This window comes from Rhipicephalus sanguineus, chromosome 7 (assembly GCF_013339695.2).
Source record: "Rhipicephalus sanguineus isolate Rsan-2018 chromosome 7, BIME_Rsan_1.4, whole genome shotgun sequence".
Taxonomy (NCBI): Eukaryota; Metazoa; Arthropoda; class Arachnida; order Ixodida; family Ixodidae; genus Rhipicephalus; species Rhipicephalus sanguineus.
The window spans coordinates 70,608,201-70,625,201 of NC_051182.1; positions in this window are offsets into that span (position 1 = coordinate 70,608,201).

Genomic DNA, 17,001 nt, shown 5'->3' on the forward strand with positions numbered 1-17,001 from the left:
TGATGACCATGTTCAAGAACTGCCAAGAACTTCTTGCACACATGCACACTGGTTCGTGAAACGTGCGTGCGTTCTCGGGACACGTATAAGCACTACATATCAGCTTACCGCTTCTGGTGTTGGTAATACCCACGTTGCCATTGACAGCGTTACCCAACCGTAAACAACTGGTTATATAACACTTATGCGGCTCTTCAACATATATAAGTGTGCTTATAAAATTTATACAAATCTTTAGCATCATTTTGGAACGTGTCGCTCAGTAAAAAAAGTTACGCCACAGTCACCTACCCGCCGCATGCTTCGCTTAACATCGACTCCTACGGTACGTGGGATCTGCCAAATTTTCTGTGAAGTGACGATTATACTCATATATCACTGCTCGCCAGTGGTAGCTTACTTGAGGGGAATCATATACGGTTTTACTTATCTTGTGGCTGCTATCTCATTTTGCGAGCCACTGAGAAGAATTATTCTTACATTTCAGAGGTTTACAGCATGCAGCAATCATACCATATACAAAAGCATTGTAAAATGATATAGTTCTGAGCTTTTATGGCCTGGAACCACTAAATTGGTGTGATGCATATTGAGCAGTGGAGGGCTCAAGATTAATTTAAAGCAGGATAGGGTTCCCCAATGTGCACGGTAATGCAGTTATGCAAAGGTTCTTGCTTTTCACCTCAATCCAAAATTTTCTGCCACGATTTGATCTTGTATTTAATCTATCAAGCCACAGTGGCAGGTATACAGCATTGTAGCAGGACGTCATTATTGTCGGCGCTAATGCATATGTTTTACAAGAAGTGTTTCTATTTATTTGACCCTTTAACTAATCGGATAAGTCTGTGTACTCCTAGCCAGCGCTTTGATAACCCATTTAAGATTCAGTAATTATCATGCTTGCAGTGCTCCTCTACACCTTGAGTGTTTTTATTGAGAGGCACTATTTGTGGCATGGCTTGTACTTGGGTAACTTGATGACATTATTTACTTGGTAAATGTCTTTTCTCTTGTAATACTTGTGTCTGCATGTCAAAAAAACGGCAGGAAGTGGAAGATGGAAGCTGCAATGAAAAAATATGTAAACAGGGGGTGGGTGCTCGAGCCGACGTTTCGACAAGCGGACTTGTCTTCTTCAAGGCTGGAACTGATTTCCTTAGTGTCTGCATGGCAACTTATGCAATCAGAGTAGTAAATGGCAAATGCAATGCATGTATCTGCGCCCCATATTAAGTTCCTAGCTGTGCTGATGAACGATATGCCATTTTCGTAATGTCAAGATGTTGAAATGTCAACATGTATGTCCCATTAATGACTTCAGCTGCTTGCTAGAAGGTCAATGGTACTGAATACTCAGTTGCGCAATAAATTTTCAGTTAGGTAATGTGTATAGCTTATAGTCCTTTTCCTCACTGAAAGCATGCCTTCATTGTGAGAATATTCAGAATCAGATAAAAAAGGCTGTTTTAGGAAAAAGAACAGTTAGGCCATAGGATGTTCGTTAAGGAGCTTGTGGCTGTATAGTTTGCTGAAGGGCTACTTGGTACATGTTACCTCGAAGGAAGAAACAGTGCAAAGACTGGACACAAAAGGAGCATCGTGCAACAGAGCTCTGACAAAGAACTGGGCACAATTCATTGCAGCAGAGCAGTATATAAAATTAAAATGCGAATAAAGAATAGGCATTACTCATAAACAGCACAACGATCTCAGACCACAACATCACACCTGGCTTGTTTCAAAATAGTGTCGACTAGTACAAGTACACAGACCCCTTTTCAAGAAGTGATATCGATGGTTCACTAGTGCATGTTTTTGCCTTCTTGTTAATTGCGATAGCTTTATAAATATCACTCTCAAAAGTCAGGATGTCTCGCGAGAACCGCACAGTTGATGAAAATTTGCACACAACTGCAGAAAGAGCAACGCACCAACGTGCTGCCCGTCAATGACCTGACATTACATGTGTGCTTCCTCAGATGGTTGGTTATAAATTATGAAAAAAAAAACTGAGCCGTCTCTGCAAGCGCGGTAATGGGGATCCAATGCAACACACTTTTGTCAAGAAGCACATGACATGTGTTATGGTGACTGTGTGGACAACATCGTTTAGTTAGTTCATTGTCGTGTTGACGCTCCTAGACAGGACAGATGGGGCGCTGTCTGTATGACCGTCTGAGGGAGGACACATCTAATGTCAGGTTGTCCACAGCGAGTGCATTACCAGTGCATTGTTCTTCCTGCGGCTGTGCACCATTCTTCATATGCTGTGCAGTTATTGTGAGGTATCCTGTCTGGTAAGAGTGTAAAATTTCGGAAGCTTTTGCAACAAACGAGAAGGAAAGCACTTGTGTCAACGAAGCATCGGTATCACTTCGAAAGCACAATTGCGTAATTGTGCTGGTTCATGCTGTTTTGTTTCGAGACGAGGCAGATGTTATGCTGCGGTCTCTACTTGTCAATGTGCTGTTAGTCACGTCTATTCGTTCTTTTCCTTTTTATCTTATATATTTTCCTGCCACATTGAACTGCACTCAGTCGTTCGTCGATGCTGGTGTTGTCTGATTCTCTTCTTGCGTCCAGTCCTTGTACTGTTTTTTCTTTCTCAGCTTGTTGCCATGTTATTTTAATAAGATAATGCATAAAATGTCAGTCAGGTACCTGTTTACATTTTCAATGATTCTTTGAAGCTGAATTTTGTGAGAGCTGCATGTTTAGTACTGCTCTGCTGCTTCAAATTCCAAGTTGTTGCACCACTGCTTTCGTCGCCGATTGCTATGCCACATTGGGCTGCAGTGCCGAGGGTTATCTGTGATAAATGCATTTATGCTTTGGCACTTGCATCTGGGCTTGCTCTCTGACAGTTTCAGTAAACCAATACAGGGCTGCCAATAATGACGCAAAATCGTTTTCTGCAGGTGTCAGTTGGTTGCTCTGCACTATAATGAAAATGCGGACAGAATGCAGGCACATACACAGTGGCGAGCTCCGATGGAAGACCAAGCATCCGAAGGCGAGGAAAGGAGATGTTGCTTGCGCCATCAAAGAACCACCATCTTACGGTATGTACACAACTTTACTAGAGTGCATTAAACACTAGCACTTTCATAGCAGAGGCTTATGCAATATTGGTGGCTGTGAAACACATTAAATAATTTTAAATATACCCAAGGCAGTTGTATACACAGACTTTTTAAGCATCATAAAGGCTTTCGAGTCTCTGAAAAAACACAGGAATTCAGCAATTCTGCGGCTCTATTCATTTTATGCACCGCTTAGGCATCCCAGCAGCACGTTGTGGTATGCTCAGTGCCAGGGCGCCGCAATATCGAAGAGGTGTTGGCTGACCAGCTGGCTACATCTGTTCATGGAAAAGGGGCTAATTCATCCATGCATGTTCCTGTAATGGACTTGAAACGCATTCTAAGAAAGCTCAGGGCCTACTGGGATCTAGAAATACATGATAACTTACACGTGATTACATCATACCTCAGTAACAGGCCACCCACATCAAAGACACTGTACCGAAGTAACACTTTGCAGACTTAGAATAGGACACATGTACAGAACACACGCATGCATTTCATATGACGGCGACCCACCCAGCTGTGACAGATGCGGCCGGCGACTCTCCATACTTCTTTTGCTGGAATGCCAAAACTACAAGCCAATAGGAACAAGCATTTTCCAGTACCATTTCGACAGCAAATGTGATGTGGGCAATATGAAAGAAGCATCAAAATAACTGTGACACTTAGTGATGAACGGAGCATCATGCAAGAAAAGTAATTTCGCTCTTGCCAACATAGCACCGTTAGTATGTATGCATGAGATGGTGCATATGCTTGCCAAGCTAGTGAAATGACGTTTTTTATCTGCTGCTTCTCAGTCTATGCGTCTTATAAAGAAGTGACTGATTCCTCTATTGGTAAACGCACTGTGTTTGCAGGTTACCTGAGCCACCTTCTATCCACCGTTGAGGAGCTGGTTACTGCGGGGAGCGCTGGCAGAAGTGGCGCTACATCACAGCCACCACACCTGTAAAGCACCTATGGTCCAGTTGACAAAGCAGCTATTGTTGAAGCTCATGTTTGACGGTTTCAGATTTAGCTAGGTAGCGAGGAGTATCTGTGATGTTGTGTGTTCAGGCCTCTTACACACAGATAAGGTCTCATGGCAACATAGAGGTTTTAATATGGACGCGGTATGGAACCGACGAGCACGTTGCACAAGCGCATACATAAACACACACTTCATTGTACGTCTAGTGGGTAGTGTCTATCAGCGCAGCGACGCCACACTCACGGCACGTCAACCGCGCGGAGATGCTGTCACCGATGGTCCAGGCATGCGTCGGGACGAAGGCCCAGCACCAGGTGGTCTGGAACATTTCCCAGCACAGTAGCGGCCCAGGATACGGCTCGGCCTCACCGAAACACGCCGATGCCCGTTGTGCACAGGACCCAGGGCACAAGTCCTTGGTTGCCGCACATTTGGTCGGGAACGCGGGTCCCACCCAGGCAGCTCAGGCTAGAGCTGTGGCCGAGTGACTCGCGCGAGAGATGCTCATTGTCCTCTTCTTCTGGCGATCAGACGACACCCACGCGCAATCGGCCACGCACTTCAAATCAGTCAGTTGCTACGACAGTATCCTAAATGTCAACCTCTGCCACCACGGAGAAAACTTAAAAGTTCTGGGTTTCACACAGTCCTCATACACCAAATTGCCACTGTAAGGATGCAGACTCGACCCTGCGTATGAGCCGTAGAAAAGACAGATGTAGACTCGTGCCGCATTCGCGGGACAGTGATGTACTGTGCTGTGACAACTATATGCCCAAAGGTCGAAAATCGTTCCTCGCTAATCCATGGCACATGTGCTCCGACATCGGTGCACATTCCTATGCCAATCCTCAAGACGCACAAACAGGCATCCTGAAAACCTACACAAGGCTGCATCAGCGTTATTATTGGTGCAGAATATACCGCTTTGTTCGGAAATGTGTCCAGCCTTGCACAATATGCCAAGAGTTCAAGATACTTTCAAATCGTATCACAGGAACGTTGCAATGGTTACCATGCTCGGCTCGGTCATTCAAGCACGTGGGGACTGACCTCTACAGCCCCGCTTCCATAAAAGGGGTCTGGAATTCGGTGGATTATTGTTGGCATCGAGCACCTGCCCACTACGTAGAGGCGGCGGCTCTTCTACCCGTGAAGTGGCATTCTTCATAACATTGTTCTTCAGCCTGGTGCCCCCCTCAAGAACTATTGAATGATAGGGGCTATGTCTTCATGTTGGACGCAATCTAAGCCATCCTGACTGATTGCAACATAATTCGTTGGAAATCAACCATGTACTGTCCACAAACAAGCTGTCTGCCAGAGCAGTTCAATCGCACATTCGACGACATGTTGAAGACGTGTCTCCTCTGACCACACCAACTGCGACGTCATACTTCCTTTAGTTGTGTCTGCATACAATACCACGACGAAGACGACTACCAGCTTTTTCCCCTTTTTTTCTCTTTTATGGCCTCGAGCCATCATGCCCATTGGACACCCTGCTGCCGTACCAACCTGACGCCTCTGAGTGCACTACAATTTCAAAAGACACTCGCTGCACATGAAGATTGCCATCAGCTGGCTCATTCCCTAATTGGGGAGGATAAAGGATAACAAAAGACATGCCCTGAAGGCACTCAACACACACCCGGTTGCCTCTTGATGCCACCTCACGTACCTGGCCTCTCTTCCAAACTACTTGCTCATTATCACAGTCCTTGTCATATCATCGATGCAACCCAGCCTGTCATGACGTCGTCGAGCTACTCACAACGTGCCAGACGTGTATAATTCGGGGCCCGAGACAGTACACGTGAGCCACCTGAAATCATACTACAACCCCGTCATTCTGCCTGGCCCCTGAGTCGTGAGGATGGCTACGCTTCACACTCAGGGTATTGTAAGGAAGCAGAAGTGCCCCTATTTAGACATTCTAATGTTATGAAGATTACATTCAATTCACAGTTGCAATGAACAAGGCGTTATCGGAAGCAGAGTTTGCAGAAGGTTTTTAATAAGTGTGGTCACAGCTGTCAATTTTTTCCCTCTTATGGTACACTTCTCTCACGTCTCCCAACTTTTCAACTATTGGGATTGTGATGCAGTGAAATTCGTTGACGTGATGGTCATGCTGCATCAGGCCTGCGTGCTTCATTTTAAACAATTGCAACAAAGGGAGAAAAAACCAACCACAGCACGTGTTCCATGTACAGAATGAAATGACATCGCTGTGATCTCTACCATTAATGTTTCTTGTTGACATGCATGTACTTACGTATTAGAGGAGCTCAAATCAGTGTAATGGAAGCCAGGAAACTCCTTTAAAGATTTTGTGTTTTCGAAGACAGTGTTATCGTTTTAAAGTATGGCTAGTTCAGAATTTTCTTAATCAAATCAGCATTGCTCTCCTAAGTAATGCAACATTACTTCAAATAATATAACAAGCTTGAACGAATTTCTGATAAAACCCGAGAAAATTTGTGCGTTTCCCTTTCAATGAATGCCAACATTTGCTGCTGTAATGGGGTTCGAAAAATGACGCGACTCTATAAGTTTCCAGTACATGAACCTTTTGAAAAATACTTGTCACTTGCCCACGTGGGCAAACTGTTAATCAGACTTTGAGTTAACTGCTTTGCACTCTCAATGTTAAACGTGCCTTCGTGTGCGGTTGTACCTAGGTAACATCCATACCATGTTCATAATGCAAGGGTATAAATAGCTGCAACAATGTGCCTCTGACTAGATCGCAGGTCTCTTTTTCGGTTGCATTACGTGTCCGAACATGTGAGTGCGAAATATTTGTATCTTTCATAACGAACCCCCATCTGCAGGAATCATAATTATTATTTTTCTGTCCCACTGAATGAGTTGCCTTTGGGGGATAAATAAACTTTATCTTTGGTGTAGAGCCGAGTGTCTACATAACAACACATTCTCGAACAGAAAATTTTGAACAAAAAAAAACTAAGAGTATGAAATTGATTAGGAACTACAGAAATGCATGCGCAGTTGCCAGGATGAAATAAGCAAGCATGGTCGAAATATTATGCTGTACAAATAAAAAAATTACAGCATATCCACGGGTGAATGATGAAGAGCTTGGGCGAAGCTCCTTAAGCAATGATGGTTACACCGCGAAATGTTCGGTGGTTTCGCCCAGCAGTAATCAAAGCGATACGCCAATTTGATTATTTTCCCTTTTTTTTCCTTTTTTCTTCTTTTTTATTTTTGATTTTTTATTATTTACTTATTCAGTTCTTTTTCATTATTTTATTTTACTTCATTTTTTTTCTATTTATGGGACAGCGCCATCTAGTATATTGTCACCCAACTGCAGTTTGCGTGCATCTCTATGGGACAGCGCCATCTATTGAATGATACGGGAGACGCGACGGCGGGGACACGCCGGATGGAGCGACGACCGACCAGGTGATGCTATAAGGAGCTCCGCTCCTAAAAATCTGTAATCAGCACTATAAACAAAAAAGTTCACCATTTTCCCATTGATATTCTTCAGATGAGAAGAGCAATATTCTCGGCCTGAAATCTGTTACATTTCACGGGTGCCGTGAAGCAGTTTTCTTGTTTTTTATCAGGTGCTTTGGGCTCCAGCTGTTGACATTGTAAATAACAAATGTGTCAGATATGAAACTAAATTTCTGTGTTTTGCAAGCATATTCTGAGCTGACACAATCACATGTGTGGCTCTTTTGCACACCGTAAAATACTGGCATTTTTATGGCTTGCTTACTTTTTTACAATTGCTTTCAAGCACAATTCTTTGTCCAGGTTGCAGTTTGAATGCAGTTCACCTGATGTTTTTTGAAATGTGATCGCATGAGATTAGAGCTTCAAGAAAAGCACATCTTGAACAAAGTCTTCACACACCAATGAATGCTTAATGGTAATAACAGTAATGTATGTGGCTTCATGGGCCATAACCACGACGAGATTGTTAGGCACGCCATAGTGGCGGACTCCAGAAATTTCAACCATGTGGTGTTCTTTCACAAGCACCTAAGTTTAAGTACACTGGCCTCTAGCATTTTCACCTCCACTGAAATGCGACTGCCATGGCCAGGATCGAACATACCAACTTGGCATCAGCAGCCAGGCACTGTAAGCTCTGTACCACTACGACAGCTAATAAATGCGTTTACCAGCATTTGTGGAAGTTTGGAATGACCCGTTGAAGGTGCCAAATTTGTACCACATTGGTAAACAATCATACTAATTCAGTTTGTTTGGGAAGAGAAATATGTCATATGAGCTCAGAAAAATGATTCTCATGTCATGCTAGTTCTTGTATAAATATATTTTATGAGTCTATTGTGATGCTGTTCTCTGGGGTAATTATTCTCTGTTTCCCACAACAGTATATCTGTAATGTGTATGCTCCTCATGCTGAAAGGATCAAGGTCTTTCGTTAAATGTTTGTGTATGGTGGACATCAGTGCTGGATTGTCTCACCCATTACATGACAAATTGGGCATTCAATGCATGTTACTGTGATCTTTGGAAAAGCAATAGAATAAATTTACACTGTGTGAAAATCAAGTCAAGGAATTTGTTCGAGTACTCTATAAACATTTTATCCAGTTAATACTCAGGGTACTTGAAGCCAGTGTAGCTTTCGGAAGGGAAAGCGTCCCGCACTGCTGCTACAACACACCTTGGTAGCACTGTTCTTTTCCTTCGGCCGAGACGGTGCCACACCCATCGCACAAACAGTCGGTATGCAGTGTACTTGTAACGCCTGAAACGTAAGCGTCATGCACAATTGAGTATATGCAACTAGACCAGCACTGCAGCTGCCTAACAAGCAGCTGTCATGTGTATATGTGCAGTTACATTTTTAATCTGGGGTACTGTGGTGCCAACACACTTCAATGGTAACTCCTTGTAGAAAAAAAAATGTTTTCACGCCGACCTTGTCTTTTCATCAAGTTGAATGAAACCGTTGCTATGTTACCATTGCATGGAAGTTTCACCACAATGCATACTAGCTTTTGATTACTGTGGAATATTGAAAAAGTGTACAGTATGAAAAGAAATGTCATATGATCATATCGGTTGTTATTACTTTTCCCTCTTCTTGTGGTAGGACCAAAATATAAAATATAGATATGGTAAATGTGGCGGACTGATGACACAATGTTATGCCATGTTTCGAGAACAGACTGTGTGGACCTTTGCTGTTTATAAATAAAATGGCAAGATGTGCTGTTACCTGTGAATTTCTGGGGCTGCAACGATGCCTGGACGATCCTCCATGAGTGCATAATAGGCTATTCGCCGGACATTGACGTCCAAGCATCCCCGCTGGAAAGTTTGATGGGCAGTGATGCACTGCTAATTTTCTGGCATAAGAGCGTGCACTTTCTGAATTTCATGGCAGCATAAGGACTCAACTTCTGTCTCCGTTGCTTGACAGCTTCCACACTGACACCTGTAGTAATTATTTTAGAATTATCAATATTACCATCAACCACTGTACTTGGCACTTTGTTTTGAATACGAGAGCCTCAGAGGCAATGATGGTGTCGCTGTCTTTTTTTTCTCTACCTGCATTTATTTTTCTGCACTCATTTCCACCTCGGCCTTTTTTTTGGCAGGGGGGCTTTTATTATTTCTGTACACTTTACTTTCATCTTGATCAGATGTACCGTTGTTATGTCGCACGGTATTCTTTCTTGCCATCGGTTCTGTATCAGCCAGTCCTGCCTGGGGCGTAATAATGGCATAGCCAGTACGAAAAAAAAAAACAAATGCATAGTCGGGCTGTGTCCTCGCATTTTATCTTGTGGCCATGCATCTTGTCGCTCGTTCATTACTAAATACTCGTGCATAAGCGTTTCGGACAGCCCGCGGACTAATTCCAAGCCTATCTGCATGTTTTGGACACATATATAAATCCGGCTGAAAAAGTGGCATAGGTACGATCACAGAACTCATCTTCGAAGAGACAGCTGAAAGCACGGAATAATGCTCGTTTGATTTCTTAATTTCTTTGATTGTTATTATCTTTCTTTTTGCCATAAGGAATAAGCCGCGGTGCGGTCAGTCGGCCTAGGCGCGTTGTCCTAAGCGCGAGATTGCAAGATCAGATCCCGTGTACAGTGAACTAGTATCCCGGGCGCGGAAGCCGCACTACTTTGCAGGCGAACCGCAAAAACGCCGTTGCACTTGGGCTGTTGAAAACGTGCGCGGCCCGTACGTTGTGTGGCACGTAAACGCACGTAAAACGTGCGTGCCACAAAAATTGCGCGATAATATTACTAGCGCTGTATTCGTGCCCGCTGCATCATATTGTCGCGGGTTATAAAACGCAGGGGCTTTATTCAGAAAGGCGTACGGCGTGTCGTACTCCAAGATAGCGCTGAAGGCGTGCAGCAGCCAAGAACGTCGTCTTTTTCAGTCTTTCCCGCTACGCCTCTCGAGCGCACCGGTTGTCTTCCTTGTCGTCGCCAGCGTATGGTCAGACACAAATATGGACGCGGCATTACCCTCCCCCCAGAGCGAGCATCGTCCCGATGCTCACGAAGTAGCAGTCGATGCGCAGTGAGCGAGTGGGCGGTCACATCACTCAGAAAAGTACAGCTTCATGCGTACCACGTGCACTGTCTCAGGCAGATGCTGGCGGCGCCTGGAACAAGAAGAGCCGTCAGCGACGACTTCGTACGTGACGTCGCTAAGGCGGCGCAGAACCTTGTGGGGTCCGAAGTATCGGCGCAGAAGTTTCTCCGAGAGGCCTCGCCGTCGTACAGGGAACCAAACCCAGACTCTTTCCCCGGGCTTAAAGGTGACGAATCGATGGCGGAGATTGTACCGTTGAGCGTCAAGTTCTTGCTGGCTAGTTATTCTGACGCGGGCAAGCTGTCTTGCTTCCTCGGCGCGCTCAGTGAAATCTGCGGCGTCCGTCGCTGAATCACAGTCATGAGGCAGCATAGCATCAAGCATCGTAGTTACGTCTCTGCCGTGAATTAGTGCAAACGGTGTCATTTTCGTTGTTTCCTGGCGTGCCGTATTATACGCGAATGTGACGTACGGCAAAATCCTGTCCCAATTCTTGTGTTCCACGTCGACGTACATGCAAAGCATGTCGGCGATAGTCTTGTTCAGTCGTTCCGTAAGTCCATTTGTTTGTGGGTGATAAGCTGTCGTCTTCCTATGCGCTGTACCACTGAGCGTAAGCACAGTGCGCAACAGCTCGGCTGTAAACGCGGTACCTTTGTCTGTTATCACGACCGCGGGAGCACCATGTCTCAGCACGATGTTCTCAATGAAGAACCGGGCCGCTTCAGCTGCGGTGCCGCTCGGAATCGCCTTGGTTTCGGCGTATCGGGTGAGGTAGTCCGTCGCCACTATAACCCATTTGTTGCCGCTGTCCGATGTTGGAAATGGGCCCAAAAGGTCCATGCCAATTCGAGCGAACGGAGTTTCTGGTACTGGAACGGGATGTAAGAGCCCAGCGGGTCTGACCGGTGGTACCTTGCGCCGCTGACAGTCAATGCATGTTCACACGTAATGTTTCACCTCCACTGCTATTCTTGGCCAGTAGTATTTTAGGGGCGAAGCTCCTTAAGGGGGCACCCGTTCGTCCCTCGTAGTCGTAGTCGTAGTGCGTAACCAGTCTTACGCTTTGACCTCCAAGGTGGTGCCGGTGGGACATTTTTCCTGTGCGTTGTTGAACAATAAAAAATTCGCAGCGTGCGCGTTAACTAAAAGCCGAATTCTTCTGTCTCTCATTCCCCATTAGCCGCCATTGGCATGTTCCAGTAGGAAACGTTAGTAGAAGTAGAAGTGTAAGTGTTAGCTAAAAGCCGACTTCTTTTCTCTCTCATTCCCATTAGCAGCCATTGTTTACCTCCAAGGTAGTGCCTGGTGAGATTTCTCCTGTGCGTGATTAAACAATAAAAATTTTGTTCAAAACGCCGTTGATTGATGAAATAAACCAACGAAAGACGCCAGATGTTTTGTAAAAGCAAAACGAAAGAACGCCAGATGTTTCTAAAGCAAAACGAAAAGACGCCAGCTGCTTAACGAAAGATGCCAGATGTTTTCTAAAGCAATGGTTTTCTAAACAATGAAAATTCACAGCGTACATGTAAAATTAAAGTGAGCTGCAAGTCGTCATAACTCATCGAACCTTTAGTATAAACGCGCCCGATCTCACGTCGGTGATGAAGTACTGGGCAGAATTCACGGAAGATTCACGGTTTACCGATGAATCTCCGCAGCTTCGCCCGCTCATCATCATTCACTCCGTGGATATGCTGTAATTTTTTTCTTTGATACGTGTCAATGTTCTTGTGAAACCGAGGTGGCCCGACGTGGCTTCGTCATGACAGGCCTGCAAAATTTCTTTGCGGAGGATTTCCGGAACTACCAGCAGATAGCTTTTGCCTGTTGATGAGAAATTCTTCTTATAGAGAATTCCGTTACGCAAGCAGAATGCTGATAAATTTCTCGAAAACACTCTCGGCGCATTCGTGGCTTGTCCATTCAAGAAGTCGATTAGTGAGTTGAGCTCCGGATCGTCTTGCTGTTGCCGGGAGATGACAGCCGCATCGACAACTCCTAAAAAGCCTGCGCATTCGTCATCCTCTGGGCTCGGTGGTTTAATCGGTGATCTTGACAGGCAATCGGCATCTAAGTGCTGCCTTCCCGACTTGTAGACTACGGTCATGTTGTACTCTTGAAGCCGTAAGCTCCAGCGTGCCAAACGTCCAGACGGGTCTTTCATGTTGGTCAACCAACACAGGGAGTGGTGGTCGCTTACCACTTGGAAAGCGCGGCCATATAAATACGGGCGAAACTTTGCAACTGCCCAAACGACAGCCAGACACTCCTTCTCAGTTGTTGAGTAGTTGGACTCAGCACGGGACAAGGTTCTGCTAGCGTAGGCAACTACTCTCTCCACACCATCTTGGCACTGAACAAGAACAGCGCCGAGGCCCACATTACTGGCGTCTGTATGGATGGCTGTTGGCGCATCCTCATCGAAGTGAGCGAGTACGGGCGGAGTTTGTAGACGCTGCCGCAACTCGTTGAACGACGCTTCTTGCTCTTCGCCCCATAGAAACGCAACATCTTCCCTGGTGAGGCGGGTGAGTGGAGAGGCGATGTGCGCAAAGTTCGCTATAAATCGCCGGTAATAGGCACAAAGACCCAGGAAACGTCAGACCGCCTTCTTATCTACAGGCCTTGCGAACTTTGCGACGGCTGCAGTTTTGTCTGGGTCAGGCTTAACGCCTTCCTGACTGACCACATGCCCCAGGAACTGAAGTTCTTCGAAGCCGAAGTGGCATTTTTCTGGTTTCAATGTCAGTCCTGCAGACCGTATGGCTTGAAGGACAGACAGCAGCCGTTTGAGGTGTTCTTCAAACGTGGCCGAAAAAACAATCACGTCGTCAAGGTACACAAGACACGTTTTCCATTTCAGACCGGACAGAACGGTATCCATGAGCCTTTGAAACGTGGCTGGGGCCGAGCATAAACCGAAAGGGAGGACTTTGAATTCATAAAGCCCGTCAGGCGTCACGAATGCGGTCTTTTCTCGGTTACGCTCATCTACTTCTATTTGCCAGTATCCACTTTTAAGGTCCATTGACGAGAAGTAGCGCGCATGCCGTAGCCTGTCCAGAGAGTCGTCGATCCGTGGCAGCGGATAAACATCTTTCTTGGTAACGTTGTTGAGCTTACGATAATCAATGCAGAAACGCAAGCTGCCGTCTTTCTTTTTCACCAGTACCACCGGTGATGCCCAGGGGCTTTTTGATGGTTGGATCACATCGTCTTCTAGCATCTTCTTGACCTGCTGCTGTATGACCTCACGTTCTTTCTGAGCGACGCGATATGGGTTCTGTCGGATGGGTCTTGCTGTCTCTTCCGTGATTATACGGTGTTTAGTTAGCGGCGTTTGACCCACTCGTGACGTCGAGGAAAAGCAGTCCTTGAACCGGCCAAGAAGTTCCATAAGACGACATCTTTCAGTGGGCGTTAACCTTGGGCCGATGTCGACATCTGGTGCCTGCGGTGCTGTACGAGCCATTGCTTCCGCTTGCATAGCAAGGCAGTCGTAAGTGTAGTCGAGTTCCTCGAGGTATGCCACAGCAGTGCCTTTACCAATGTGCCGGCGCTCGTTCGTAAAATTGGTAAGTAGCACCTCCGTACGGCCATCAATTAAGCTGACGATGCCGCGAGCGATGGCAACGCCTTGACGGAAGAGAAGGGCAATTACACGTTCGGCTATGGCGTCTTCATTACACTGCACGCTGCAACTGACGGAAACAAGACTACATGACAGCGGCGGCACGCAGACGTCTTCGTATACCACACGTAACGCCCTGGGGTCTTGGTCTGCGTCCGAGGTCACGGGATTGTCAGAGGCAAATGTTATCACGCCTTCACGTATGTTGACAACGGCGCCGTACTCCCTTAAGAAGTCCATTCCTAGTATCAGAGGTTTGCAGCACTCCGGTAGGATCACGAATGAGGCTACAAAAGCGCTATTCCATATCGCGAGTCTTGCTGTACATTTGCCTGAAGGCGTCATTACCTGGCCTCCAGCATTTTGAATATAAGGGCCCGTCCATTCCGTTCTGACTTTCTTGAGTTCGCCTGCCAGTCGCTCACTTATAATAGAAAAGTCTGCGCCAGTATCGACTAAGGCTGTCACTTCAAGCCCATCAATTGTCACGGTGAGGTCGGCAGTCAGTTTTCTCGGCGTAATCTTCTTGTTCGTCGTTCTCATGTTTCGGCAACAATGGGGGATTTTCGGCAATTCGAGGACCTGCAACCTTCCCCCCCAGAGGTCGCTGCTTTCAGTTTCCCCGCCGTGGGCTGGGAGACCGACCTCTAACGGCGTCAGCAAAACTACGGCGGCTCGGTGAAGCAAAACGAGCCGGGGATGGTGAGCGCGTCCGGAAGGTAGCGGAGCTCTCCTGCCGGCCAGCCAGGTCGTCGTCGATGGGGGCGCGGCTTTCACAAAACTGTCGGCGCGTAGCGGCAGGTGCACTTCCGCGGTACCCCGCTGGACGATGGGGGCAACAACGGTAAATGTGCCCTGGCTCTCCACAATTGTAGCACAGTGGCGGACGATCCGCAGTGCGCCATACATCCGTCTTACGCAGTTGAGGTCGCCTTATGGGATCCTGCTGGGCCCAGGCTGCAACAGGTGGCGGTTGGCGGTACTGCGGCGCGGGCATGGGCAATGGTCGACGAACAGCGTCTGCATAGCTGTATGCGTCCGGCTGGTGCGATAGTTCTGGAGCCAATGGACGACGTACAGCGTCACCGTAGGTATATGCGTTGGGCTGGTACGACGCATCAGGGTATTGCTCGGGAGAGGCAAACGCTTGCCGAAGTTCCTGGCGGACGACTTCAGCGACGGAGGCAACCGTGAACTCCTACTGCTGCGGCACTTGCGACGGCGATGTGCACCTTGCGTTCTCCTTTGAAATCTTTTCGCGCACGATCTGCCGAATAAGTAAGCGTAGAGAATACTCATCGGTCGCAGTGAGTGCTGCGGCACCTGCAGGTGCATCGGAGGCTCGGCGATCGCATTGATGGTACCGTTGCTGCAGCGCCCGCTCTATTGCGGTGGCTTCCCTGATAAACTCGTCGACTGTTGTCGGCGGATTGCGCACGAGACCAACAAACAGCTGTTCTCTGACGCCCCTCATGAGATGGCTTAGCTTCTTAGCCTCGGACATGTTGGGGTCAGCGCGGTGGAACAAACGCACCATATCCTCGGCAAACATGGCGACGCCTTCATGTAGCTGTTGGATGCGTGACTCAAGAAGGCGTTGTGCGTTTTCACGTCGGTCTGTGTTGCCGAAGGTCTCGCGTAACCGACGGCAAAACTCGTCCCATGTTGTCAGAGTTGCCTCGCGGTTTATGAACCACGTCTTCGCACCGTCTTCAAGGGCAAAGTATACGTGGAAGAGCTTCTCGTCGGGGCTCCAGTGGTTCGACTTCGCTACCCGTTCAAACTCCTCAAGCCAGTCTTCCGCATCTTCGTTCGGGCGGCCGTGAAATGGTTCGGGAATCCGAAGATTCTGGACCGTTACCTGCGTAGGGCTCCTTGAAAACGCCATTTCTTGAGCAGGGGTGGCTGTCGGCAGCGGGGGTCCTTGTAAAAGGCCAAATTCTGGTCTCAGACCTTGCAGACGACGGCTTGAGCAGTGTACAGGCGTCTCCACGCGTGGCGGTCTCGTGGGGCTGGATGCAGGGCTGCTCACAGGAGTACCGATCATGAGGCGATGGTACCCAGCTCCTCCACCAGTGTCGCGGGTTATAAAACGCAGGGGCTTTATTCAGAAAGGCGTACGGCGTGTCGTACTCCAAGATAGCGCTGAAGGTGTGCAGCAGCCAAGAACGTCTTCTTTTTCAGTCTTTCCCGCTACGCCTCTCGAGCGCACCGGTTGTCTTCCTTGTCGTCGCCAGCGTATGGTCAGACACAAATATGGACGCGGCAATATCCCATGATTTTCCCATGCAGGAGCGTGCCTGTGCTTCGCCATTTTCGATAGCAGCACTAATCATGGCCTCAATCAAGCGTGACATGTACACTTGTGCGGCATGAATAACGCTGCCAAATAATGCGCAGGCTACGAAGTAATTATTACACACTCCCCTGCTGCGCGCGAATCGATACCGCAAGTACAGTAAATGTTTCTCGTCACCCGTCAAATATTCCCTAAGATGCTGATCATAATAAAGGGATCTTACCATTCAACGTTCCCTATTCGCAAGGTTGCATGCAAAGAGCTGTCGGTGCCATCGTGCGATTCTTCTTCCGACGAACTTGCCAACGGGTCGAACGCGAAGTGGTTAGCCGGGTTTGCGAGCTCAGCGTCTTGCATGCGGCCGAAATGGCCGAAATCGCTGTCGGAGTCGCTGGTCGACATTTCGTCCATTGCTGTT